The sequence below is a fragment of the Ovis aries genome, chromosome 16, assembly GCF_016772045.2.
Source record: "Ovis aries strain OAR_USU_Benz2616 breed Rambouillet chromosome 16, ARS-UI_Ramb_v3.0, whole genome shotgun sequence".
NCBI lineage: Eukaryota > Metazoa > Chordata > Mammalia > Artiodactyla > Bovidae > Ovis > Ovis aries.
The window spans coordinates 59,104,730-59,130,774 of record NC_056069.1 but is presented as its reverse complement, the minus strand read 5'-3'; the positions used below and the strand labels follow the sequence as shown (position 1 = coordinate 59,130,774).

The 26,045-nt window shown below is 43.5% G+C and overlaps 1 protein-coding gene and 2 long non-coding RNA genes across 5 annotated transcripts in view; 2 read left to right on the top strand and 1 right to left on the bottom strand.

Moving 5' to 3' along the window:
* Positions 1-26,045, top strand: part of TRIO (trio Rho guanine nucleotide exchange factor) — a 355,580-nt gene that overhangs the window by 28,699 nt on the left and 300,836 nt on the right. The gene's annotated exons all lie outside the window — the stretch shown is intronic.
* On the bottom strand, positions 151-3,319 carry LOC132657920 (uncharacterized). The gene is made up of 2 exons (XR_009596720.1): positions 3,206-3,319; positions 151-405 (listed from the first exon to the last, which is right to left on the bottom strand). It is a non-coding gene; the product is annotated as an uncharacterized LOC132657920 (long non-coding RNA).
* LOC132657922 (uncharacterized) overlaps positions 3,500-26,045 on the top strand; it is a 47,099-nt gene continuing 24,553 nt past the window's right edge. Inside the window, exons 1-2 of the long non-coding RNA XR_009596722.1 lie at positions 3,500-10,459; positions 11,082-26,045. The exon at positions 11,082-26,045 is cut by the window's right edge and continues 24,553 nt beyond it. This is a non-coding gene — a long non-coding RNA (uncharacterized LOC132657922). The remainder of the gene's footprint in view (positions 10,460-11,081) is intronic.

Sequence of the window (26,045 nt, the reverse complement as noted above, 5' to 3'; positions counted from 1 at the left end):
GAAAGATTCTGCTCAGAGTTTATGGTCCCCTGCTTAAGAACCTGGTTCTCAGTGGCTCTTAAGACATTTCCTCCGAAGGTAGAGCTCAAAAAGCCAAGTAAGTCCAGAGTACAGAGATTTTGGTCTGGAGTGAAGACCCGTGAACTTGGATAGGAAAGAAGTTAATTGCATCTTTATTTTTCCCAGCTCTCCAACTAAATGCAGGATTTCTTTCCATTGTGAATGTAAGGCAGTAGTTCTGGCAGCACCTGTGACTTGTCATCAGTGGACACCACAGATGTTTTCAAATTCCGTTACGTGTGCTTAACTGCAGAGGTCTCAAAGTTTCCTCGGTGCTCAGCACTGCTTCAGAATGTCAGTGGTTGTTACTCGACTGGCTGCCTCACATCTTGTTGCTCATGTGCCCTAAAGAAGCACAGAAATACTTTTAAAGTCTTTAGATGACTTCGAAAAACATGATTAGTTTTCTGTGTAACTTTCTTTTTTTTCTTTTATGTATTTGAACACAGTATTCTGAGAAGAGATCCATTAAGTGTCTCCAGACTGCCACTGGTTACAACTCCATGACTTCCAAAAATTTGTGAGCTGGAATTGGACCCTAGTTTTCTTCTTAAGTCTGTCAGGATGCAGATATTTTCTACAAGAAGCTTTCCAGTTTCCTTCTAATTTTCTCCACTCTTTACTTATTAGAACACTCTTTCCACAGTTTTTACTTAAAAAATTCTTTAAGGTCCAGGAGTGGAGTTTAATTCTTGTTTCGCCTTTGTGTAAATTGTATGTTCTTTGGAGCTGAAGATTCTAGATTATTATGGTATTGAAATTCAGTGATATACCAGCATAAAACTAGGTCTTGGCATGTAACTTCAAGAAGTGGAAGGAAGCAAGATCTGTTTCATAAACCTAGGTTTCTCAGGATTAGATATGATGAGGGCTCAGTTCACTTAAGTCTGCCTGGGCATTTTGAATAAAACTTATTTTATCACATTGACAACTGTAGAGATATTTTGGGCGCCCCCCCCCCCCAGTGTGGTAATGTAGGCTCTGTCTTGTATAGTTAACCATCAGTCTACTTATATGAGCTCAGCATAATTTATGAGAGTCATGAAAATATATAGGATATGTTGACGCCTGTGTGTGCTGGTTGGGGGAGATCACACTTATGAGAGGAAAATTCACAAAATACTGTGTTACAGTAAAACTGTATCTTTGCATCAGAAATACTGATATGTTATTTTTTAGAGGTGAATACGTTTTAAATGAGAACCATAGTTCTCATTAAAAAATACATTTTTATGCCAGTTCTTTATAAAACAGAGTTCTTAAAAATTCCTGTTTATGCTTTTGAAGATGATTTTTACAGTTAGATACATTGAGCCTTTCAAAAAATAATATTTTTGCTTAATGCCAAGTAGTCGGAGCTAGCCAAAGCATTTAATTCTTTACATCATAGTCACTTGGGAATTGGGCTTTAAGTCCCACCTTTATGGCCACTGAACGTTTGATGCATATATTGAGAGAATTGATATTGAATACATAAATTCAATAAATGCAGTGGTCATCTGAAACACTTGACCATTAAATTCAGTTTTCACAAGGTTATTTTTAGATGAGCAGAGACAGCCCATTTCCCGTACTGTCCTTGTGGCCACTTTGTCCCATGAACTCTGCCTTGAGCTTTGAGAGAGGAAGACGCTCACAGCAGTGAACATACGAGGACGCCCCGGGGGCAGGGGATTTATTCAGGAATCCACTTAGGTGTTGAAAACAATATTAATGCATTTAAAACTTTCATAAACAAATTGCCACATTTACATTTTGTTTTCTGTGGCTTATATTTCACACATGTTATGATTTCAAAGTTTAAAGATCCTGTTTTATTTTTTTATATAATAACTGGAATATGGATATTTTCAAACACAGAATTTCATATGAAAATTTCAAACACACGGAGATCTTGTTACAGCCCTGCTGCCTTTCTGGCACTCATGTGAATTTCACACTGCTGGGCTCTGGCTGTCCTGAAGCTTGGGGCACTAGAGACGCACCTTCCCTGCTGGAGCTCCTGTCCTGGGACCCGGGGATCCGGACAGCCCAGGATACTGGGCATGCTGCCCCCCGTTTACTAAATAGGGAAATATATATATAAATATATAATGTATTATATTTATAACTATAATGTATATATTTATATATAAACACATAGTATATAATGTATTATGTATAAATATATAATATAATTATATCTATAATGTATATACTTATATATAAACACATAGTATATATTGTATTATGTAGAAATATATAATGTATTATATATAAATATATGGACTTCCCTGGTGGCTCTTCAGTAAAGAATCTGCCTGCAATGCAGAGACGTAAGTTTGATCCCCGGGTCAGGAAAATCTGGAGGAGGACGCGCCAACCCACTCCAGTATCCTTGTCTGGACAAGAATTTCTTGTCTGAAATCCCATGGACAGAGGAGCCTGGCGGGCTACAGTCCTTGGAGTTGCAGAGTTGGACATGACTGAAGCAACTGAGCATGCATATACAGATATACACACACACATACATACAGGCATATATATATTTAATGTATAAAATAGAAATGATAGCTGACAGAGGAAGGAGGAGAAAAAGAGATGGAGAGAAAGAAAGAGGGTCCCTCTGTGGGCTGGGACCCAGGGCCCCCTGGACAGGAAGAATTGCTCCCGACTCTGCCAAGGGCTCTCTCACTTCTCCGGTCACTGTGTCAGGCCCTTCAGGGTTATTGGCTGAGTATTTTGGCTGCATACTCAACCCCCTAGGGGGTTGTTGGGTCCGCTTTGCATCTGTGTGTGTGTGTGCTAAGTCGCTTCAGTCGTGTCCCAACTATTTGTGACCCCATGGACTATAGCCTACCGGGCTCCTCTGCCCATGGGATTCTCCAGGCAAGAATACTGGAGTGGGTTGCTATTTCTTGCTCCAGGGCATCTTCCCAACTGAGGGATTGAACTTGGGTCTCTTAGGTAAGAGCTGCTGCTGCTGCTGCTGAGTCACTTCAATCCTGTAGGTAAATATAAGACTTTCCCTGAAATTTCCACAGACCCGTTGTTATAGTTTAAACAGACCAGCAAAATCAGTCCTGGCTACTCCATGGCTCGTGTCTCTCTCCAAGTCAAACTCACTACAAGGATTTGTATCAGTGTGGGTGTCACGTTTACTTACCACTTAGTATCACGGATGCATGCATGCTTAGTCGTATCCAACTCTTTGCAACCCTGTGGACTGTAGCCCGCCAGGCTCCTCTGTCCACGGGATTCTCCAGGAAGAATAGTGGAGTGGGTTGGCATTTCCTTTTCCTGGGATCTTTCCGACCCAGGGATCAAACCCAGGTCTCTTGCATTGGCAGGCGGGTTCTTTACCACTGAGCCACCAGGGAAACCCTCTTGATTGATAAGCTGACTGTGTAATTTATGGTCTAAACAGAGACGCTTTTATGAAGAGGGATTTACTGATAACTAAACCGGGAACAATAGGGGTGAGCTGGGACTGTCCCTGCTGAAGCAGGATGTATGGTCCGTCGACTCACTGCCCTCTGTTTTCTGATTGGCGTATACAGAGGACGAGAGTCATGTGAAGACATTCATGACTCCTGTGCTGAGTGTTTTGTGGTTTATTCCTAACTTGGATACAGTGGTGTGTGATTCAGTGTGGCACACACCACGGCATTGATGACTGGCCGAGAAGAGGAGTCAGATGAGATGCTGCTGAGTCAGAGCCCCTGTCAATGGGGGTCTGTTTCCAAACAGACCTAAGTGCATTCAGAGCCCACCCCCCTCCCCAGCTCCTTGAGTGGCTGAATCGCCCGTTTTATGTGGGAGCTAAGTGGGACCAGAGCCGTGAATCAGGGTTTGTCAACACTCAGGACCTGGCGTGGGGCCTGCCCTTCTTCACAGGAACTCAGAAGGGGGTCTTTGTGCCCACCTCCCTCCCCAGGGACAGACGAAGGGGGGTAAAAAAAGGCTTTTTAACCTCGTCCTGTTCTGGGCATGTGAAGTTACTTCGTTCAGAGCGCTCTCCCACTCCTGGCCTGCATGTCTCCAGCCCCCTCCACCCCCCCAGGTGGGTCTGGTGTCCCAGAGTGAGAAAACACTCCTCCCCAGCGCTTGGATTCCCTGCCTCGAGCCCCTGGCAACTCTTCCACCGTCTGTTAGAGGAATTGGTCTGTATTTGTTCTCAACTGTTCTGTAATACTAGGTTAAATCTATCTCTAAATGTGATTTTAAAAACCACCTAGAAATAAAAAATGCATTCTTTTTCTGCCCTCAGGATTCTTCAAAAGGAAAAGCATTTACATAAACAAAGCAGAATGAATGCTGTTAAAAGCATTCTTTTTATTCCGACAGTCTGGAGTTTTCTACGGATTGGACATGTATCCTTAAAGTTCATCTGATCCTTGGAAGACGTGTGGGTGAAGGACCAGTTCACTGGAATACAGTCCTGGTCCAGTCTGTGTGTTATCCCCTGGTTTCCTGGTACAATCTCCTGAAATAACCTAGATAAAAAGCTGGCTACATGCTGATATTTCCAGTCTGTGTGGCCTGAATTTCTGAACTGATCATTACATGCTGCCTGGAGCTTCCTATTCTCATTGGATTAAAAAAGATTATTTTGAAGGGAATGGGGCAAAAGAGGCTAACTGACTACCCCTCTGTTTCTTTCACTGTGCTGAACATATTGAGTTAAAAGGAAGCTGTCAGTGTTCTTATCTAAATAAGGTTCGCTTGCTTAAAAAAAAAAAAAGTAACCTAAATTGGACTTTGCTGAGAATCTCATTTTGCGCTTAAAAGAATTCACGGAAGTAGGACGTGTGTTTAGAGCTGTCTCATCTCAAAAGACAAGAATACATCTCAAAATAGAGAATACAGGTGGATAGTTTTAATTTTCTTCTGGAGTTTATTTTAGTTGGCTTATATATCTACATATGATAAAATATTTAACTTTATGCAGTGAAATTCTTTATCAGAGAGCTAAGGTGTGAAGAAGACATCCCAGTTGGCTCAGCGGTAAAGACTCTGCCTGCGAGCAGGAGACCCAGGTTCGATCCCTGGGTTGGGAAGATCCCCCAGAGGAGGAAATGGCAATTCACTCCAGTATTCTTGCCTAGAGAATCTTATGGACAGAGGAGCCTGGCGGGCTACAGTCCATGGGGTCACAAAGAGTTGGACGTGACTTAGTGACTAGATAGCAGCAAGGTTTAAAGATCATTCAAGAAAATTGCATTTGTTCAATTCACTTTTAGAAATTTTAGGAAGGTTCCATTGTATGGATTCTAAAAAAAAATAACCAGCAGAGGACTATTACAATGCATATTTTGGTTTTGTTCTTCTATGTATGTTTCAGCCTCCTACCTTTTCATAGGACATGCAGCTTGCATCACAGCCTCTTTCTCAGTAATAGAAAAAGACATCTTATTTAAGAGGTATAGGATGAGCGTTGGTATTTTCTCCAGATACCATATTGTTCTTAGGTGCCTTAAGATGTGTAAGGGAACACTGGAGGGGAAAAGCCCTCAGACGTTGGCCTGGTCAGAATGTTGTTATTGCCCCTCCAAAGGCTGAGGCGTCTGTTGAAACTGAAGTTGGGGCCCCACTCGGAGCTTTGTGGGCACTGCAGCGAGATGAGCCTGGAAGCTGGGTCACCTGTTCCTGTCAGCTGTCGTGTTCAGTTCAGTTCAGTCGCTAAGTTGTGTCTGACTCTTTGTGACCACAGGGACTGCAACACGCCAGGCTTCCCTGTCCTTCACCGTCTCCCAGAGTTTTTGCTAACTCATGTCCACTGAGTCCATGATACCAACCAACCATCTCATCCTCCGTCATCCCCTTCTCCTCCTGTCCTCAGTCTTTCCCAGCATCAGGGTCTTTCCTACTGAGTCCACTTTTCACATCAGGTGGCCAAAGTACTGGAGCTTCAGCTTCAGCATCTGTCCTTCCAGTGAATATTCAGGGTTGATTTCCTTTAGGATGGACTGGTTGGACTAACCAGCTGTTGGTAGCTGCCTATTGGTCCTGAGGCTGGCGAGTAGAACCTCACAGGTGTCCTGTGATCCATCCCGTCTGAGGACCAGTGCTGACCCCCACGCCAGGCTGTGAATGGCTGTGGGCAGGCCTGTGATGGGGCTGTTCCTGGGCCAGACGGCATGGGACCTTCAGGTAGTGCGTGTGGGCCTGTGTCCACAGCACCCCAGGGCAGCTGTACTGCAGAAATCCCTGTTTGAAGGCCATTTCTGTACACTCAGAATGCTCTGGCTTCCTCACGCTTTGCTTTGTAGACCAGTGTCAGGAGCATTTAAAATACACTGGAGGATCCTAGCCAAGCTGAGGATCTGAGTGGATAAGCTGGAGCAGTAACTAGGCACAGTGGCAAGAACTGAGCATCCGAAGAGTTTCATGTCCTGGCTTTGCCATTACGGCTTGTCAGCTCTGCCCCTGCCCTTCGCCGAGTATGTGCTTGGCTAGGGACCCGGGGTCCTCCTTCTTTTAAAAAAATTTTTTTTAAAAATTTAATTGGAGGCTAATTACTTTACAGTATTGTGGTGCTTTTTGCTGTACATTGACATGAATCAGCCATGGGTGTACGTGTGTCCCCCATCCCAAACCCCTCCCACCTCCTCTCCCATCTCATCCCTCTGGGATGTCCCAATGCACCGGCTTTGAGTGCCCTGTTTCATGCACTGAACTTGGACTGGCGATCTATTTCACATATGGTAATATACATATTTCAAAGCTGTTCTCTCAAATCATCCCACCCTTGCCTTCTCCCAGAGTCTAAAAGTCTGTTCTTTACATCTGTGTCTCTTCTGCTGTGTCACAGATAGGGTCATCATTCCCATCTTTCTAAATTCCATATATAAGCGTTAATATACTGTATTGGTGTTTTTCTTTCTGACTTACTTCTCTCTGTATAGTAGGCTCCAGTTTCATCCTCCTCATTAGAACTGATTCAGATGCATTCTTTTTAATGGCTGAGTAATATTCCATTGTGTATATGTACCACAGCTTTCTTATCCATTTGTCTGCCGATGGGCATCTAGGTTGCTTCCATATCCTGGCTATTGTAAACAGTGCTGTGATGAACATTGGGGTACATATGTCTCTTTCATTTCTGGTTTCCTCAGTGTGTATGCCCAGCAGTGGGGTTGCTGGGTTGTATGGCAGTTCTACAGTTTTTTAGGGAATCTCCACACTGTTCTCCATAGTGGCTGTACTAGTTTGCATTCCCACCAACAGTGTAAGAGGGTTCCCTTTTCTCTGCACCCTCTCCAGCATTTATTGCTTGTAGACTTTTGGATAGCAGCCATTCTGACTGGAGTGAAATGGTATCTCATTGTGGCTTTGATTTCCATTTCTCTGATAATGAGTGATGTTGAGCATCTTTTCATGTGTTTGTTAGTCATCTGTATGTCTTCTTTGGAGAAATGTCTGTTTAGTTCTTTGGCCCATTTTTTGATTGGGTCGTTTATTTTTCTGGTATTGAGCTGCATGAGCTGCTTGTATATTTTTGAGATTAATTCTTTGTTGCTTCATTTGCTGTTATTTTCTCCCATTCTGAAAGCTGTCTTTTCACTTGCTTATAGTTTCCTTCGTTGTGTAAAAGCTTTTTTAAGTTTAATTAGGTCTCATTTGTTTATTTTTGCTTTTACTGCCATTACTCTGGGAGGTGGGTCACAGAGGATCCTGCTGTGATTTATGTCTGAGAGTGTTTCGCCTATGTTTTCCTCTAGGAGTTTTATAGTTTCTGGTCTTACGTTTAGATCTTTAATCCATTTTGAGTTTATTTTTGTGTGTGGTGTTAGAAAGTGATCTAGTTTCATTCTTTTACAAGTGGTTGACCAGTTTTCCCAGCACCACTTGTTAAAGAGATTGTCCTTTTTTCTACTGTATATTCTTCCCTCCTTTGTCAAAGATAAGGTGTCCACAATTGTGTGGATTTATCTGGACTTTCTAGTTTGTTCCATTGATCTATACTTCTGTCTTTGTGCCAATACCATACTGTCTTGATGACTGTAGCTTTGTAGCATAGTCTGAAGTCCGGCAGGTTGATTCCTCCAGTTCCATTCTTCTTCCTCAGGATTGCTTTGGCTTTTTGAGGTTTTTTGTATTTCCATATAAATTGTGAAGTTATTTGTTCTAGTTCTGTGAAAAATACCTTGGGTAACTTGATAGGGATTGCATTGAATCTGTAGATTGTTTTGGGTAGTATACTCATTTTCACTATATTGATTCTTCTGATACATGAATATGGTAAGTTTCTCCATCTATTTGTGTCACCTTTGATTTCTTTCATCAGTGTTTTATAGTTTTCTATATATAGGTCTTTAGTTTCTTTAGGTAGATATATTCCTAAGTATTTTTTTCTTTTCGTCTCAGTGGTAAATGGAATTGTTTCCTTAATTTCTCTTTCTGTTTTCTCATTGTTAGTGTATAGGAATGCAAGGGATTTCTGTGTATTAATTTTATATCCTGAAACTTTGCTATATTCATTGATTAGCTCTAGTAATTTTCTGGTGGTGTCTTTAGGGTTTTCTATGTAGAGGATTATGTCATCTGCAGACAGTGAGAGTTTTACTTCTTCTGGATTCCTTTTATTTCTTTTTCTGCTCTGATTGCTGTGGCTAAAACTTCCGAAACTGTTGAATAGTAGTGGTGAGAGTGGGCACCCTTGTCTTGTTTCTGACTTTAGGGGAAATGCTTTTAGTTTTTTGCCATTGAGGATAATGTTTGCTCTGGGTTTATCATATATGGCTATTATTATATTGAGGTATGTTCCTTCTATGCCTGCTTTCGGAGAGGTTTTATCATACATGGATGTTGAATTTTGTCAAAGGCTTTCTCTGCATCTGTTGAGATAATCATGTGGTTTTCATCTTTCAGTTTGTTAATGTGATGTATCTCTGTGATTGTTGTGCATATTGAAGAATCCTTGCATCCCTGGGATAAAGCCCACTTGGTCATGGTGTATGATCTTTTTACCGGGATCCCTCTTCTGTGTTTCACGTCTGGGAAGCCCCTGCTGAGCCTTCCTTAGTTTGTCTCCTGGGCGCCTCCCAGGGGCCCGCTCACATGGGTCCTGGCATTCTCTCCCTGGAACCTGCTGAGGGTCACGAGGCCAGTATGTGGGCAGGTAGCTCTTGGGTTCTGGACCTGGCCTGCCCTAACGCTGAAGCTTGTTGTGTTCTCTGTCCCATACCCTGTTGCTTTCTGAGGAAGTTTGCAGGTCTGAAGAATTAGCTCCACGGGCCAGAGGAAGAACACTGAGGTTGAAACGCTCTGGGATCCACCTTCTTCCTCATCTTCAGTAGTGGTACCTCATTTTGCCCAAAGAGTCTCTTGGTCCACAGACTTTGTGCATACATCGTTGTGATCATGGCCTTGTAGGGAAAGTTGTCTGTTTTTTGCTTTGTTTTCATGGCTTCCTCTTTCCAGTCATACCCATAACAATTTTCAAGGGCTCATGAAAGTCATGCAGCTTAGAGATGTGGCAACTTGAACCCTCGTGGCTCAGATGGTAAACAATCTGCCTGCAGTGCAAGAGACCAGGCTTCAATTCCTGAATGGGGAAGATCCTCTGGAGAAGGAAATGGCAACCCACTTCAGTGTTCTTGCCTGGAGAATTGCATGGACAGAGGAGCCTGGAGGACTGCAGTCCATGGGGGTCACAGAGAGTCAGATACAGCTGAGCACTGACACACACACATAGGAGGCTCCTAAACGTGCACATAACCTGTGTTTTTAATCACTTAATATTCCCTCTGTCCCTGCAGCTCAATACTCTTGAAGGTGAACTCTTTCCCTGAAACTTCAGTTGATTCCGGTTTTGGCTGTTGGAGCCCGAGTGTCCAGACCCACAAAAGATCTTTTCTGCAGAGCCTTTGAAATATTTGAGAATGGTGAGCAGGTCCCTCCTGGCCTCAGGCTCTTCTTTAAGCATCCGCACTTTTCCTCACTGGCCCCCAGTAGCGTCCACACTTTGCACTGCCGTGGATCACAGCACACCAGCTCTGATCTCTGTGACCTGTGCAGGGTACACGCTGCCCTACCCTGTCCTGTCCTGTCTGAGTTCCCGCTCATAGAATTCTCCAGAATGCCCAGGGTTTTTTGTTCCTTTAGTTCCTTTTGTTCACCCAGATCCTTCCCCACTTGTACTTAAGAAATTAATATTTTGAATGTGAATGTGACTTTACACGTATCTTTGAATTTTGTCTTACTACTTCTTTCAGTTCCAGTTCTTGCTCTTCAGATCTTTGGATAGTATTTTTCTTTTTTCTCTACTGATGCACTAATGAGTTCTGAGGATTTGGTAACCCAGACTTGCCTTTTTACCTAAGCTGCTGGCGAAGCTCCATGGAGAGGGGCCCAGCTGTGAATATGTGGCTGTCACTGTTTGCTGTGTCCTCATCCTCGTCGGGCTCAGTGACAGGTGGGGACGCGTTCTCCCTCACTATCCCCTGTGATTTCTCCTGGCACCGTCTTTAAACGAAACCGCACCCTGGGCCCTTGGTCTCAGTAGCAGTCCCTGGATTGCCCAACAGAGGTGCTTCTACCTCGGGACAGACACGTTTATATCTGATCAGGAACAGTTGCCAGTGTGGGCCCAATAGTGACATTTGCAAAGCAAGGAGACAGTCTTTGTTTTAGACAGAAAGGATTGGCTTATCAAATGCAATGCTGATTTCCTCCCACTTGCCTGTAGATACGGCTAAAAACCTCACTTGTAATAGGAGCATGATTAAATGATGGTATCAATTCTCTGCTTTAACTTTGCTGAGGATTGGAATATAGAAATAAGGGAGAATTTTATATGCAGAAACTTGGCCTGTGAGAAAACGTCATTAATTAAAAAGGACAGTGTTATACTTTATGTACTTTCCCCCCATGGATTATCTTATGATTTTTCTACATTTTGTTGTTTGTCCTATGAAATTATCCATTGGAAAGCTCCCTAGCAGTTAAGAATTCACTTAATTTCTCCTGACAGAAGTGCTCCCTTGGTGTAAATTTGGAGTTCTGATGACGTTTTTCATCCTTCCCTGATTTTCTAGAGGATTAATAAGGAGAATCACTCTAGGAGATGGTGATGGGCAGGGAAGCCTGGTGTGCCGCAGTCCATGGGGTTGCCAAGAGCTGGACGTGACCGAATGACAGAACAGAACAACAGTAGGGAAAATGGGCCCAAGTACTGCGGAGACCCTGCCCTGTGCCATCGCCTCCCTCTGGAGCAGCGGTGGAGTCGTCAGGCATTTACCCGCCTCCCGCCCCGGCCCCGGGGCATCAGCACTTTCCCTGGAGCCGGGACCGCCTACGGGCAACCCCGGGGTTGGTGGCAGTGGGACTCGTTGGAGCCCAGATGTCCCCTGTGATCTGGGGGTGTGGGTTTCTCCCACAGCGTGCACAGGGCCCCTCCTCCCTCTGCCCTCCTATGGCTAACCCCATATTACATCCAGGTTTGTTCCTGCTTTCCTGGAACCTTTCTTATTTCTCTCGGCGGAAAGCCGTGCCTCTGTCTCCAAACACCTGCTGTTGGTTCTTCCAGACTTAGGTTACAGCCTGCGCGGTAATTCTTGTCGTTTGTCTTCTTTCTCCATCAACCAAAATTGTGACTTAAATGTGGTTGTTGTCTCTCTATCCTTTCTTAAAATAATGGAATCCAGTAAACATAAATAATAATAATAATAAAGAAATGTGTCCTTGGAGATTTTGCTTTGTAAAATGCTGTTAAAAAGGTATCAGTTTACTAAAAAAATGGAGTGTGCTCTTTTAGAAGAATTAATGCATCCTTCAAACATTACTAGTTTAAACAAAGATTTACTTGTTAAATATTTCTTTCTTGGACCAATCCACTCCCCTGTTTCCTGCCCCCCCCCCCAAAAAAAAAAACCCTAATTAAAAAGAGGGAAAAAACACAGCTCAGCACTGCTGCTTAACCATCAGTCTCATTTCTTTCTCTCCCTTAATGGGGTTGATCGTGCCTTCTCCCCTCTGCCTTCTCAGGAAGGACTCAGAGTTACAGCTGCGCCCATTCCTGGCTGCACGTTTCAGCTTCTCTGTCCTTGGGGCCCAGGATTCCGTGGGACGCTACCAGCTCGTAACCCTTGACAAATGGTGACTGTTTGACTCTGTTTTCACAGTCAGCATTTGTTTTTCAAACGTGACACCCAAGAGGCCTTGGCTCATGAGGGAAGATGGATCCTGCAGTTAAGAAACACAATGGTTCTTGCCCCAGAGTTCTGTGTGCTCTGGGAGGACTCCGCATTGACCTTGACTGACCTCAGAGCCCCTCAGCCAGTTGAGCAGGCGTCCAGAGCCTCTGCCTGTGCAGGTCGCCGCTTCCGTGCCTGTGGAAACTCCGGCCCTTTGCCGACGGAACGCCTTATAGACTTTATCCCATGGGGGTTCTGGAATGTTTTGGTTAGAGGAGCTTCATCACTTGCCTTAGCAGCAGCAGCAGCAGCAGTGTTTGGGGACCGTGTTGATGGGAATCCTGCCCACTGTTTTCATGACCTTTCAGCAAAAAAGACAGCTAGCAGCTGCTGGGAAGGCCGTGTCCTAGGGCTGCGAGGCTGTCCCCTGCTCACAACCTCTGTCCAGCTGTTAGATCACAGGGCTTGGGGCCTGCAAGGAGCCTTTTACTGCCCGCTTATCCACTGATGGCACCGAGCGGCTTTGTTGAGGCTTTCAAATTGTGGTTTTGTTGTATTGAGAGCCATAGGGCATCAGTGCGCCGGCACGCGCTTGTGTCTGCTTAATATTAGCTCTGTCATGTTGCCGGACTTGGTTGGTTTGGAGCAGTCTCGTGTCCCTTGTGAACGGTGCTGGCCTCGTGTGATTAACATATGGGCGTTAGAGAAGGATCACATCTTAGTGTCTTTTAAATGCTCCTGAGGTAAACTTCCTTTGTAACACACTTGATCCGTCATGTTTCTTTTCAGTATATCCTGTATGTGGAAGCTTCCTGAAGTTTCAGGAAAAAACGGTGAGGTGGTTGGGAGTAGAGGGCAGACACTTTCTGGGTTCCGTTTTCCTCCTGCCTTTTGACCTCCTTCCCACGTTGCTGTGATTTCCCCATGTTTCCCATCCTTTTCTGCATCGATTGTCATCTTGTTCAGCAGTATCCTCAATCATCCTTGCTATTCTGAGTCCTTACCAGAGATCAAACTCCTCCTGTGAGAGCCTGTTTCCCCTAAGCTGCAGACTCAGTGCCACACCCAGGCTGGGGCCTCCGTGTATAGGGCCTGCCCACCTGTCCTGGCTCCCAGCGGCTCACGGCCAGCGTCAGCTGTCAGTAGACCTCAGTATGGAGTGATGTATTTTCTCATCTGTTTGTGTGAGTCCACCTGTAGCCGTTGGCTGTTGAACATCTTCACTTAATACAGCTTGTTTGTAATTAAAAATATTGTGGGCTTTTTGGTAGCCTGTTGGGTCTTGTCCTTCGTGTCATTGCAGAAAGCATCTAAAGGGTCATGGATGTATTAGATTTTCTTTTTGTCTACTGATGAAGTGTAGTGAAGGAACAAAGGGAGATATCACTTATTTAAAACCGTTGGTGGTTTCGTCGCAAAGCTGTGTCTGACTCTTGTGACCACATGGACTGTAGCCCGCCAGGCTCCTCGGTCCATGGGATTCTCCAGGCAAGAATAGTGGAGTGGGTTACCATTTCCTTCTCCAACTTAGAATCATTAGTGGTCATTATTTGTAGTAAAACTTGCCATGATTTTAGTCATGATTTGAAAATTATGAGCTGCTCATGCCCCATATACTTTAATTTTTTTGCCCATTGTTCGCAACATAGGATTTTCACACCCAGGATTCCTGTAGTTTAGACTTTCACAGCTGTAGTCAATGGGTCATTGCTGTGAATTCCAGTGGTTATAAAACTTAGTCTGAAAATTTATCAGTGCTTTTACGAGCCCAGTATCTCTTTTGTGTCTGTACATGAAGTGATGAGTAGACACTGTAAGTTTCTGAAACCTTTGTGAACCTTTGAATAGAGATGTTTATTTAAAGTGTTACTATCTCCTCCCCCCACCCCAGTAAAAAGCTGTTATTAAACCTTTGGTATGATTTTTAAAATCTGTAGCATCCTGATATACTTTGGAGAAAATGGAGCAATGTGTTTAACCCACCGTAGGAGCTGACTCTCAGGCAATGATCAATAGATTCTGGTGGAGTAGAATAGGGATTAATGAGATTTGTATATGTGTATGGAGGCATGGTAGCCAGGGGGCTGGTTTCCCTAAAATGTAAGCAGACTGTCAGATTTCAAAGGCATTTTAGTCCTTTTCAGTGACTGGATCCAGAACCCCGGGTCTTTCCCATAAAACGATGGCCCCTCCTCTCTCTGATTTATTCTGCCATCCTCTGCTTTCTCTCTCTCTCCTTTCCTTCCTTCCCCTTACAAAGGCTAGGAGTAAGTTTTCTCAAACTGGAAGCCATTCTGGAGGATTACGGGAGAGGGTCTAAATTGAATCCTGGAGGCTGTTGACATCAACTGAAAAGTAGATACACGAAGCATTGACAGTGATTATCCTTCCCCATCCTAAGGGGGCGGGCATCCTGCTCCCGGGGGAGCAGCTCTGCGGAACGTTGGAAAGACGCGAGCAGAATAGAAGCGTTAAACGTGGCCACGAGAACAGGTCTGCTGGGCCCTGAGCGGGCGCCCAGGCCCAGGCCAGCCCACAGCCTGGCGGAGTTCTGTGCGCGCCTGCCGCCCACGTGTCTACCTGCCTCGCTGCACACCTGCCCTGCGCGTGATCACGTGGAGAAGCCTTCCCGCCCGGCCTGTGGAGGCGCAGGGGGACCTGGGCGCCTTGCTGTTCTCATGCCAGGCACCTGGGCACGTGGGGAGGGGCCAAAAGACAAGTGGAGATAGTGGAGGAAGACGAGGGAAAATAGATGAAATAGGTGAGACGGTGATGGGTGAGTAACCTCTGGGGCACACCAGGAAATTTTTTAAATATTTTGAAGCCGATTGGATTGATGAGAAGTAGACTTGTCTGGATTTGGCTAATTCATGGTATGTATTTTCATAACAGAAACTTACAGATTGTCAACTGAGAAAAAGCATTTGTCTCTTTAAAAATTTAGTTTTCACTTTTTCCAGGTGAGTTTTTAAGCCTTGCATTTACTATCACATATTTTATGTTGCCTTGCTTTAAGTTATGACACGTGTTAGGCCATTTGTAGCCAGGGATAGAACTTGTAACAGAAGACATAATTGTCTTCTGATATGTTTTTGATGGCTTATGGGGCTTATTCATAGTGGTCTTTAAATTGCTTTTTCCTACAGGTGGTTGGATGTAGCAGAGGGAGCGTTGGTGTGGGGTTTTATCTTACATGCTGTATTTGGAATGCAGTCTTGACAGAACAAACCCAACAACGGTGGATAGTGGAGGATCATCCCACAGTCTGAGAACACATCTGTAGACAGTCTCTCTGCAACAGGCAGGTCTGTCTCACTCCTGTTAACACATGGGTCGACTTCTCTCATTTGCAGAGTGAAATAGACAACTGTTACCTTACTTCATGATTTCCTCGAAGCTTTTCCAACCTTCTTCAGTGAACAAGAGCTCTTATGGAAGGTGGGCATGGGGTGCAGGGTGGGCAGTGGGAAGGGTTTTCTTTGAATCAGAGAATTGTTTTCCTGTTGTGAGCACCTCCCCCTGGAAAGAACTGCTGGAAAGACTGAATCCTAGTTGTGCCCTAGTAAATGTTTTCAAAATATTTTTTTTTCAGCAACTTTGGGACCTAGGTGTTTCGAATAGCTTATTAAATAGACTTTCTAAGAGGCATACCCAGTTAGCTCTACTGAGTAGTATTTCGATGTTGACTAGATTTATGAGACTATACCGGAAAATAAATTGCAAACTTGAGTCTTGTGACATTTTATTTTTCTCTTAATATATATATTTTATTGCAGTATCGTTGACTGGCTGTGTTTCAGGTGCACAGCAGTGTGATTCATTGATACAGGTACACATATTATTTTTGAAATTATCTTCCATTATAGATTATTACAAGATATTGACTATAGTTCCCTGTGCTGAATAGTAAACCTTTGTTGCTTGTTGTGTATCTATTTTTTTAAAGTTAGAAAGCTAGCATTTTATTCATACCAAGTCAAACAAGTGGAATCAAAATGTCATAAATTTTTTAGTTAGTCAAAAATTCATAACTTTTCTAAAATACATATATTTTATATATATATACACGCACAAAAGCTTTTCTACTATGCTTGATAAAGGTTTGAGAAAGAACATTAAAAAAAAGACATGGAGAAACTGGAAAACAAACTAAATGAAATGGGGGCACTGCATGTGATATTGTAAATGGGCCTTTGGTCCCTAAAATCACTTCTCCTAGGCTGGAGAGCAACTAGCTTCTTCCCTGCTTTTCTTGCCTTGTCACCAGCTTTAGAGCTCACGCTGGCCTCCCCAGTATTCAAACAGATTCCTTTTTTAGAAATAAAAGTACCTGGCCTCTGTGATACATAACTGTGAGTCATCCAGTGGATGGATATTAAAGAACTATAAAAACATGCTTCAAGTGAGTTTTTCATGTTGTTCCAGAGCACACTCTAAATTTGGACTCATTTGAAATTGAAGTGAAAGGCTGTGTCCTGGTGGAACATTCTGGTTGATGCTACTTTGAGTTGTCTTTTCGAGCGGGCAGGGTCAGCCTCACCTGGCCAGAGGCGCTGGGCTTACTTGCATCCTCCTCTGAAGTGCTGGCCTCTCTTTCATATATCCACAACAGTAACCAGTTTCTGATGTTTGACACTTTGGGACAAAAGGCCTCAAGGTTTAGTCATGGCAGTGTGAGCCGAACTTGGTAGGTAAACTCAGGTTTATTTACAGATTTATATTAGTGTTTGGTAATATTTGGGCAGATGAGAGCATGTGTGCTAAGTCACTTCAGTCGTGTCTGATCTTTGTGACCCCATGAGCTGTAACCTGCCAGGCACCTCTGTCCATGGGATTCTCCAGGCAGGAGTACAGGAGTGGGTTGCCATGCCCTCCTCCAGGAGATATTCTTGACGCAGGGATCAAACCCATGTCTCTTACGTCTTCTGCATCGGCATGCGGGTTCTTCTTTGGGAAGCCCCCAAAGTCAAGCATGAGTGCCAGCTAATTCCAAGATGGCTCACAGTGGGGAAGTCATGAGAGGAACAAGTTACTCGGCTGGAGCAGCCGAAAGTGACGACCCAGAACTTGATGGTATCTTAGGGGATGTCAGTTTTGGCCTGTCTTGCATGTGTGTCTAATTATAGTGTCACATACAGTAAGTTGCAGTCCTAAAATGTGCTGTATGCTCGCTCTTCCAAATGCAGTACATGGTACAAACAAGGATGGCAGAGCTCATGCCCAGCCAAGAGTTAACAGAAGTTTACAGGTGGTGTTAAGAAAAAACAAACGTTCCTGGGTGTTTTGTTGTTGTTTTGTTCATGGTTGAGACTCTTAGGTACAGAGAGGTTGCCATTCCTTCTGTGTTACCATGGAATTGTAAACATCGGCATCGTGGGCCTTGCTTGGTTCAGTGTTACTGCCCACAGCTTGAGGACAGTATCTGGTGTGTAGCTGATGCTCGGTCAGGATGTATCTTTGAATCTCTGATTTTGAAAATCACCATGCCAAGGAGTGTATATAGCAGTCACATTCAGTCTTGTTTAATTTGAACAAGTTATGTTCCTTTTGCTGTTGGCCTTTTTGAATTTATGAACAGAAATAAATTTGGAATGGGCTTGGCCATTTGAATTTTTATTTTAACTGATGTCTCAAAGAACTCTGAATAAAACCTGCTATGATTGTTTTGTACAGAAAGCTTAAAGAGATTATTACTACTTACATGTTACATATTGTGTGGTTTCCTGATTATTAAAATGATACATTGCTTATATAGAACAGTGACAGAATGAGACAGGCGGGAAAGGGAGGAGGAAGGAATTATTAAAATCATAAAAGGAAGGCTTCTCTCTTTACAGGATAAGTGTGTTTTGTCATTGGCGTCTTCACTTGTTCCACAGCCTGAACCGGTCCTGGTTGAGCTGGGAGCTGACTCTGCTCACTTATAATAAACTTGTTGATAAGAAGAGTGAGTCTGTCTGTGCTTTCTTCATAATTATAACCTCACCTTTCTCCTCACCAGCTGAGAAGTTAGACTGAAACTTTAGTAGGAGGGACAGTGCCTTGGGATTCGTGAACACAGGTTTTATAAAATCACTAGTGTTTTATTCCTGACATCTGCCAGGTTATTCAAAATAAAAGGCTGAAGAGCATTTTGGTGAAAAGGACAAATGTTGCACATGTTGAAGTTGAGTGAATACTTTGTGATTTGGTTTCAGCGGATCTTAGACCAATCATGATGCCAGCTTACTCTCTGTGGGTGCTGCCGTGGAGCTATCTGCAGTTCTCAGGAGAGTCTCCCTCGTCTGGATTACTTATTAAAAAGTACACTAACATGTGCCATTATCCCCACTCCATAGATGGGGAAACTGAGGTACAGAGTTGTTAAGTAGCCCAAGGTGTAGAGTTAGTTAAGGAATGGGGTAGATTGAATCTAGTCCCTGGTCCATCTTCATAGCCACTTAGCTTTAGCTGTTTTCAATTAAATAATTCAGTAGACATGAGTGTAAATGGATATAGTTTATTTTTTACATGACTTATCAAATCAGACCCATTATTTTCCATGCCGTCTATGGAGTCTGATGGTATGAAAGCTGTTTCCTGTGTTTGAGTGAGTTTTCTGCCCTCTTTCTCATCCTTTTCCCCTGCCCCAATGCTGATGACTTACAGATAACAGCTTTTCACTCTAAACCGTTTTTCTCCTTAACCCTTTGATGTTTTTCAGTGTTTCTGCTATAATTCCTCTGGTTTCCAGGTTGACCTAGTGAATTGAATCCCATGTTGCTTGGGAACGTCTGGGTGGGGAGAATTTAGTGGTGCAGATCCAGTGGAAATACCGTGAAATGAGCCCATGCCCTTGTGTGCACAGTGACTGTATTTTTAGCAGTTGAGCTTTGGCTCACTGTAGTGAAAATGTTTTTCCATGAATAATTCTTTAATGTTGGTCTTGGGTTTTTACTACAGATGTTGAGAATCTGGCTCTGGTTCTCCCTTTAAAAACGCATAGGAGTTGCCAGCTTGGTACGAGAGTTGTGGAATTGCATTGCTTTAGATTTATGTTTATTTTTACTTTTAGTTCTTCCGTTATTTTTTAATATTGTACTAGTACTGAAAAATGTGTCTACCCTTAGTTATTCTGCATTAAGTCCAAGCTTTAGTGAAGATGTTGGCTTCTGATTTGTGGTACTGTCTACTTTTGAGTACCATGTAGAAAGAAGTCGGATGTTTCTGCTGCCATGATGAAGTACCCAATACCCTTCCTGACATACTTACTATCAAATTTGGATGAATATCCGTAGCCCAACTAGAAGTGGAATGATTCTGAGGTTTTTATCTCTTCCCAAACACCCAGTATTTCTGTAGAACTGAATTGGAGAGGACAGGGAAAGGGTTAACCTTGAAAGAAAAATGGCTGTTGCTCTTCATCATAAATAAGTGCTTGACCTGGGAGAATTTGCTGGATGATTCTCACCCTAGATGGTACATACGACCAAGGCGCGGTATGAATTTACAGATGAGTGCAGTTCTCCTTCATGCTTCCAGGAATGTATTTTGTGTTATTTCTGCCCAGGTTTAAACAGGTCTGTAGTTCTTCTGCAGAGAGCGAGATGCTGTAGTTCTGAAAATCTTCAGAGGTTAGTTCATATCTGGCACAGACAATTGGCCTTTTTTGGTTAACAGAGCTAGTATACATAGTAGTTAGTGGGTGGATCTATGAAGAGAGATTTACAGGCTTGGTCTCTACTGGAGGCTCCTAATATGAAGAGGGGAAAGACATCCCAGGAAAGAGATGGATGTCTTAGTCCCCAGCAGCCACTGCTGACCCATGACCCTGCTGTGGGGCACCAGGGCGGACCTGTCTGCCCAGGTGTGCAGGGAAGCCTGGGGACTGACAAAGGCAATCTCATCAAATGTAGGCAGTCTGAAGAGAAAGTCATCTGTAAAATCAATCACTTACACGGATTTTAAAAAACAATATTGGTGAACCTCTTAATCAAAAGAGATCGTTCTGAAAATGTGTGTTTGTGAAGCATGTCTGTTCCTAAAGAAATATGAGCCAATCGAAGGAGAACTTGGACTGGGCTGCCTTTCAAGCATCCTGCTTGTGGCCTTTTTGCAGACACGCATGGGTTCTGGTTGGCTGAGCGTGCATTTTCTCAGTTCCTGCCTGTTCAAATGATTCAAGCATGTGAAATTTCCTATAACTATTTCTTTAATTTGCCTTCTGTCCCTCCTCTTCATTTAGTTGAGGCCAGGCTCAGGTGCGTGGGGCACTGGCTTGTGGCACTTCTAACCCTTTGTAAATACCTGTCTCCCCTGCATCCCAAGAACTCACTATATTTTGTTTAATTCCTCCTCAAAAAGAAGTGAATGACTGGCCTAGTCTATTCACAAGTGACTCAGGAAGAATTTACGCAGACACGCCTACATTTGACACCTGTGGCCTTTGTAAAGAAAGCCAGATAACGCTGCATAGTAATTTAATCAGTTGTAGCCACATAAGTGCTTCTAGGATTTCCCTCTTAAATTGGGTAACCAAAGCCTTCCCCTGAGATTGATACGTATATAATTAATTAAGTAACCCAGCAAGTTCTCCTGGAAAGGGGAGAAAGGCAGGTACAACAGCCCTGCCTTTGCAGTCTCTGCTCCCACCCCATGCCGCCCCCAGGGGCGTGGTGCCGGGTAGGGGAGGCCTTGGACCACAGGGTGTTGACCAGAGGCCTGTCCATTATATGTCTGCCCCTGGGTTCCACCCCGTGGGGCAAGGCTGATGTATTTCATAGTGTGTATCAAAAAAGCCAGTTGGACAATCATGGGTTAAATGCGTAGGGACGTTCACTATGACGATAAAGTAGACAGTAGTCAGGACTTAGAGAATTAGGCCACAGTCGAAAAGTACACTGGAAAAGAGAATTATATTAGGAGAGAATTAGTAGAGTAGCTCTGCTTCTTCATCGTGAAAGTGTGTTGATTAACCTCTGTATTCAGTAATGCCAAACAGCTCATTTATTGTCTAATGTTTAAATACACACTCTCTTTAAAAAAAAAAAAACGCTAAACATATTAGAGGATGTTGGCATATCAAAGATGTAGAAAAAGTGTAAGGAATTTGGAAAGATGAGAAGTAGGTGTCAATGGACCCTAATGTAAATAAAAGGAGTTGAGGAAGATCCACACATCTGATCCTTGCAGATAATGCGGTTGAATTTAAAGAGAGGAATGTGTTCAGTGTTAATAGTGATGACAGGAATAAAGGGTGCTTTCATCTGCTGAGTGCAATACATATACGATCTCATTCAGATATAAAAGAAGTGCCCCCAGACCCTTCTTGGAAGCCTAAAGTGCTTGTTTGCATGCTCAGTTGCTCAGCGGTGTCCGACTCTTTGCAACCCCATCGACTGTAGCCCACCAGGCTGCTCTGTCCATGGGATTCTCCAGGCAAGAATTCTGGAGTGAGTTGTATTTTCCAGGGTATCTTCCCAACCCAGGGTTTGAACCTGTCTCCTGCCCTGCAGGCATAATATCAAATAATTCATTGTACACACCAGAATATTCTTAAGAATGAAAGTGAATGCTATTGATTACTGTGCTGGGACAGCCAGTATCAGTCAGAAGGAACTACCTGTAAGGAAGTTAGTTAAAAGAATATACTTGGACCTGCTCATTCACTGATGGTAACTTGGGCTTCTTCCACGAACATTTACTTGTCAAGAATAGAAGAGGGAAGGGTCTGTGTAATAGCTGTACAGCAGCTCGTTGACTTTATCTGGTTTGTTATTGATTAAACCAAAATTCTGTATGGCCATAACTTGTCCTCAGAGCAGAGTTTGAACTGCCCTTTAAGTCAAAGTTGTAAAACCTTGAGTGTGCTTTTACAGGTTAGAAATGGTGACTTTGCAACACATAGTTTACTTTGAAGGTAAAAGAGTGATGATAGTGAAGGGAAAGCACCATATATGGCATTGTTATAACAGCTGATGAGATTCGGAAAACAGGGTATGTGAGAAAGCTTTCTGCCGGTGGTGAGAGGAAATGGAAGCCCTACTAGGAAGTAACTCAGAAATCTGTCAATAATTGCTCTGATTACAGGAGTTCAGATTTGAAAATGTCTGCAAAATTGCATTTCCATGCAGCTTCTCTTAATAACAATTTTGAATTGATGTTTATGTGTGATATGATGGTAAAGAATCTGTCTACAATGCAGGAGACCTGGGTTTGATCTCTGGGTTGGGAAGATCTCCAGAAGAACGGCATGGCAACCCACTCCAGTATTCTTGCCTGGAGAATCCCCTTGAACAGAGGAGCCTGGAGGGCTACAGTCCACGGGGTGCAAGAATCAGACACAACTGAGCGACTAACACATTTATGTGTTATGTATATTGTTGCACGGTCCTCAGTTTGGATCTGGATTATTTCCTCACGATTTAGTACATTTTTGTTCGAAGGGCTGTGGAAGTGATGTCGTGGTCTTCTCTGTGCGTTTTACCAGGAGGCACACCTTGTGGGTATGTCTGTCCCGTGACTGGTGACATGAGCTGTGATCACTTGGGGTGGTTCCTACCAATCTCTGTTGTAAAAATTAGTAACTTTCCCCTTTGTAATTAATACATATCTTATGGGGATTTTCTTTGAAATGGTATAACTATCTCATTTTTTATTCTTTCCCCCGTTAATTTTTTTGCCCATTGTTAATTTTTGCGTGTCTGGTTTCTGCCAAATGGTGATTTTCTAATTCTTTCTCTTTGATTAGTTGGAATCCTTCTGTAAGAGTGTGCCCTTCTCATTTACTTATTTATATTAGAATAGGATCAGAGATTATTGTTTTGTTCTGTTGATTATTATTCATTCTCATCATTATTTTTGTTCCAGTTGTTCCAGATTGGCCAGTGGGAACCTGCTCAAGTTTCAGTTTGTTCTGAGCACTTTCTGAGCTCTTTGTACTTTTTTCTAAGCACTTCCTAACTTTTTTGGTCTATTCTGTTTTAGTTGGTGGTGTGTACCTGGAATTGCTATTGTACTAGGTTTCATGTAAACTTATGTACACATCTGTGACTAAATGCATTTAAAAAATTCTCTCACTTTATTTAAACGTTAATGGTGGTTGCCTTTAAATTGTGGAATTACTGGATATCTATATTTCTTTCTGAAAAAAAAAAAAAAAAAATTGACCGGTTTCGTTTCTGTTACTTTTCTCAGGGGAAAAACACCTTAAAAATAAAAGAACCCAGCAGATATTAGTTGTGATTGGAAATCACACATCTTGGGGGCTTCCCTGGTGGTCTAGTGGTTAACACTCTGCTCTCCCAATGTAGGGGGTACTAATTTGATCCCTGGGCAGGGAACAGAGATCCCACATACCATGTCTTGTGGCCAAATTAAGAATAAATATGGGTGCATGCTCAGTTGTGTCTGACTCTTTGCAGTTGTATGAACTGTAGCCCACCAGACTCCATTGTCCATGGGATTTTCCAGACAAGATTATTGGAGTGGGTTGCCATTTCTTCATCCAGGGGATCTTCCCGACTCAGGGATTGAACCTGCATCTCCTGAATGTCCTGCTTTGGCAAGTGGGTTCTTTACCACTTGAGCCATCAGGGAAGTCAAAGATAAATAAAAAGGAGGGAGTCGAAAAGATAGAAAAATATTCATTAAAAAAAAAAGGAAGAAACCACACATCTCTAAGTCTAACAAAGTGTCCTGCCTGTCCTCTGGGAAGATGTGTGTTTTTTGGTTATGTTGTATGTGAAGTGTGTACTGTCACTCAGTGCCAGTCTGATGAGCTGAAATGATCTTTCTGCCTTTAGAATTCATGATCTCCTCAATCCTGTGGTCTCCTCCTTGTGACCCATGAGACATGTGTCTGCCTGGAAGGCTAAGTGACTCGTCCAGAGTCAGAGAGAGAAAACTGAGAGTAACTTAAACCCCTTAATTCTGAATCCACTGTTCTGAGAAAAACGTTAAGACTGTTTTTGTTTGTTAACCACCTTCTAGCTACAAGGTAGGTACTGCATGGGGTGTTAAAGAGCCGTCAGCTTCCAACTTGTCTATGCCTCTCACTGGATAATACTGCAGAACTTTATATGCAGAAGTCATCAAAGAGCATTTTGGCTGTGGTGGGTGATTATCCACTTCAGGTGACCCCGAATGGGTTTCTTGGTAGACTGTAGTTGTGAAATGCTGGTGAATCTGTTGCACAGTGTTCATCTTATAATTACGCTCTATAATTGTGAAAACGTGGTTCGGTTGATGGAGCTTCCCAGGGTGGCTCAGTGACAAAAGAATCTGCCTGCCAATGCAGGAGCTGCAGGTTCGATCCCTGGGTCAGAAAGGTCCCTAGAGGAGGAAATGTCAGCCCACTCCAGTATTCTTGCGGGATAATCCTGTGAACAGAGGAGCCTGACGGGCTATATAGCCCATGGGGTTGCAAGGACTGAAGCGACTGAGAACGCATGCAGTTGGGTTGGTAGAATGGAAGGCTGGTGAATTTGTGCCAATTGTTTAGATTTGGCAACTTTTTCTAGAACGAAGATGTGCCTCCTGAGAGGAAAAAAGCCTTTTTGTGCATTGTTCAGTGACACCTGTGGAATGTCAAGAACGCCTTCCCTGATTCCTCAGACTTGCTCTGGGTCCCCTCACCTACCATTCAGAGCACCTTTCCCTGGATCACTCACTTCTTATGGTGCTGGTCACGTGTGTGTGTGTGTATGTGTGTGTGTGAAGGTGCTTCCTGTTTGTCTTGTCCTCAGCCCCAGGCATAGCACCCCTCACAAGGCAGGGGTGCAGTAAAAGCGAGAACGCCCTTCACCTCTGTCTGCAAGACAAGTGCTGTCTTGTCGAGCTGGGCCCCCTCTTGATCCGTTTCTGTTTTTTAAAAGAACATTTAAAGACCCAGTTCCTAAAACAGTTATATCATTAGTCAGGGCTTTTGGTCGCAAGCAGTAGAAAAATGTCCGTAACCCATGATAAGCATCTCTGATAGTAACAATAGCACATATTTGTCATGAACTGTGGAGGGCCTGAGAGCTTTTTCTCTATGTGCGAGCTTCAAGATGAGCCTGCCACAGTTTGATGAATGCCGACAGGAGACACAGAGTCCTGGGTCAGAGACAAAGGACGTTTATTACTCATGGTAGTAACAGTTGTCATGGTATCAGCATTTTTTGGCACCAGTTCTAGAAAACCCGACCTCCCCAGGATGACGTGCAGGAGGCCATCAGCACTGTCCAGCCAGTGGCTCCCATCACAGGAGAGGATCCTTGACTTTCCGGTACCCGAATCATTTCTACTGGACGGTAAGCCTGGCTGCTCTTGACTCTGCAGAGAGATCTCTCTGCCTTCCAATCCTGTGAGCACACCTGCCCTTCACTCTGGAGGGAGTCATCGTCTCTATCTTCTCAGTCCATTTGCCATAAAATTTTCCTTGTAATGAAGCTCTGGAACAAATACAGTGACTGCTCACTTGATATGTAGATTCCTGAGAGACCCCTGGTCCCTGCCCAGGCTCTGCCAACACTATGCATTGTGGAAACATAGAAAACAAAGGGAAAAATGTCACTAGAATCCTGCCATTCTAAGATAATCACCATAAAGTTATGAAATACATACTTCTATTGTTTTATCTCCATAAATATAGGTGTTTATACACGGCATCAATTTCATGCATTGCACATAAACGTGTACGATACATACACAACTTAAAACTGGAGTTTTTTCTGCCAACACTGTATTTTGCCAGTTTCCCTCTCCAGCCACCTGGCTCTGCTGGACGTGGTAAGGCATCGGTGCCCAGTCTGCCAGTCCTCTGGGCCCTGCTATCTGCCTTGCACTCAGTTGTACTGAGTATAGAATCAGTGTTTGAGAGTCAAGAAGTTTCAGATCATTTGGTCC